We start from the raw sequence: 3,034 nt of genomic DNA, 5'->3' as shown, positions 1-3,034 counted from the left end.
ACCTAACATCAGTGCAAAAAGTTGCAAATTAACAAAGTTACGAAAAGTATAAATATGTTCTTTTTTAATTTTTTTTTTTTATTATTCCAGAATAATATTAATTTTTTAATCATATTTACTTATCTATACGTATGAATTTGGTTACACAGAGTAACGTTGTAAAATAAAGAGTCGTCCACTAACTTTGTCCACTTGAAGCATCTGTGGAATTTCAAGCAGTAGAGAAAAAAATGACGCTACAGTATTTGATGGGTTCGAGGGACACATAATATAGTAGCAACAGTTTTGTTGGTAACGTCGCCGTTAGGGCGACACGAAGGTCATCTCTGTTTGTTTAAGTGGAATGACTACCACTAGAGTACAAATGTTCTGCAGTCTATAATTTTCGATACATTTAATTTTCAATTCGGTATTCACAAAAATTTATCCTACAACTACAGTCTATGCTAACGAAGTCAAAACACGTTTACATATCCATACGACACGAATGACTTCAAAGTTGAATAACTCCGAATTTATAGATTTGTTTGAGTTAAAATTTTACAAAATATGTAGGAATGAAATATAAAAGTAAGAATTAGATCAGTTTATTCTCGAGATTAGAATAGATACAACTAGAGAATCAATCTTTAACGACATAGAAAGATTAACAAAACAACCTGTCTAACCTGTTTTTCGATACCTTTTGCACCTGATAATGGAAACGGAATGGACTACTTATAGACTACTTATATACCTTAAGATGAGGTATAGAATAGATGTATCTCCTTATGAGTCTTTATGTTATATCACAGACAAAGTACAGCATAGACTTTGCATTTTATGGAACTTTTTGTTCGGGGCTTGGGGGCCGAGAAGACCCTTACCATTTTCGTGTAGCTACCAACGTTACCGATTCAGCATAGAATAAAATTGCAACATAGTTTGAATTGAAATTAAACGTAACTATGAAATTACAAATAAAAAACTAACGTAATTGTTTATTAGTAGATGAATCATTATATGCACGTGTTCTACTGCTATCAGAAAATCGTAAACAATTTTACCCTAGCAATCCAATATATGTATGTATCTTTATATGCACGATGTTCTGACAGCAGTAGAACATGCGCATGTACCGAATCATCTACTAACAAACAATTACGTTACTTTTTTATTTGTAATTTCATAGTTACATTTAATTCCAATTCCAACCACTACTAATGTTGTAATCTTATTCTGTACTGAATCGGTAACGTTGGTAGCTACACGAAAATGGTAAGGGTCTTCTCAGACTCAAAGCCCCGGACAAAGTCTCATAAGATGTTAGGTCATTCCTGTACTTTATCTATGCCTGTACGTCGTCTGTGCCGGCAGCTTACCTCATACAGATCGTAGAGAAGAAGACAGTGACATTCGGCACTGTAATTTCATAGTTACATTTAATTCCAATTCCAACCACTACTAATGTTGTAATCTTATTCTGTGCTGAATCGGTAACGTTGGTAGCTACACGAAAATGGTAAGGGTCTTCTCAGACTCAAAGTCCCGGACAAAAAGTCTCATAAGATGTTAGGTCATTCCTGTACTTTATCTATGCCTGTACGTCGTCTGTGCCGGCAGCTTACCTCGTACAGATCGTAGAGAAGAAGACAGTGACATTCGGCATCGTAAACGACATTACCGACTTCTGCGGCACTATCGTTTGCTTCACCACCATACAGGTGCATGCCGGAAAGTTCTTCAAATGTGTATTCCATTGTATACTGTAATATAACAAACACAACGTGCACTACGCACACAACGCACACAAATCACTGAAAAGCAATTACTGTACACTACATAATTCACATACACACGCGCGCGCACGAAATGAAAACTAAAACAGAGAACCAAAGAAAATTAAAAAAGTACTAAAGAAAAATAAATTAAACTTATATTGACACTACACTACCATGTAATAAATTAAACTGAATTGATTATACTAAACTAAAACTAATTAACTTACTATTTTATAACTATAAAGTAATACATAACAAATAGAAAGAAATTAAAATAAGTGCTATGTTCGCTTATTGCGTCGAGTAGTGCTTCTAAAGTTACACTTTCGCTGTCGAAATGATTCTGTCCTTCCAAAGCATCCACTGTTAATCTTCTAACGTTTGTTACACACATCTGGTGAACACCGTGTTCAGTTTTTCGTATGTGGTTCCACGGTCCGGGGATTACGTAGCCCCGTTACCATTCCGGTGTCACATGCGACGTTATCGATTGAGAATAAAATAAGATTACAGCACTTTAGCAATGGCAGGAATTGTAAATAAGCAACTTGATAATCAATTCCGTTCTAAATCAGAATTGATCTACAGAATTCAAATTTTGTGAGAGAATAGTGACAATTTTTTACGAGAAATGTAAGATATACATTGAGGTTTGTCAGGTATGTAAAATTCTAATATTTCTGTTAAATATTTTGTACTTTTTATGCTGCTTGTAATGTAGTGAATAATTATATGAGTTTTTAACTGTAGCACTAAAAGCCAAAATTTTACTATCACAAACATAATAATAGTAATGACGAACAAAATTTGAATATTACAAGTATTTTATAATCAAAAGAACGCAATGTATTGGGAAAACGGTTAATGGAAACCGATGAACAATTAAAACAAGAGAAAGATCAATATAACATTTTCCGCATGCAATATAATTATGAGCGAAGCGTAAAGAAATGAATAGATTAAGAAATAACCATTCTTCAAGCTGCACAGATGATATGCATTTGAAAAAAACAATAACAAAGAATTTCGCTCCCTCCACTCACTCAATTTACCTCCGCCGATAATGGCGATTGCTTTTCAAATAACACGCTTGTGTACAGACTTACCAACAGGACAACCGAATGTTAGAAAAGCCGATTTTAAAGAACACGATACGCGCTTCTTCTGACAAGACTCAGCTCACCCGGTTTTGTTGCTTCGACGTTGTTTTGGCATTAGACCTTCGATAATTAACAGTACAACGCAGCTATCTTGTAACATAATACACAGTTTTC

At 34.3% G+C, this 3,034-nt stretch overlaps 1 protein-coding gene across 1 annotated transcript in view; it reads right to left on the bottom strand.

The window, feature by feature from the left end:
• LOC108576714 (protein sickie) overlaps positions 1-3,034 on the bottom strand; it is a 334,182-nt gene that overhangs the window by 261,879 nt on the left and 69,269 nt on the right. The gene's annotated exons all lie outside the window — the stretch shown is intronic.

Source organism: Habropoda laboriosa, unplaced genomic scaffold (assembly GCF_001263275.1).
Source record: "Habropoda laboriosa isolate 0110345459 unplaced genomic scaffold, ASM126327v1 scaffold423, whole genome shotgun sequence".
Lineage (NCBI taxonomy): Eukaryota > Metazoa > Arthropoda > Insecta > Hymenoptera > Apidae > Habropoda > Habropoda laboriosa.
This window is presented reverse-complemented; position numbering and strand designations above follow the sequence as displayed.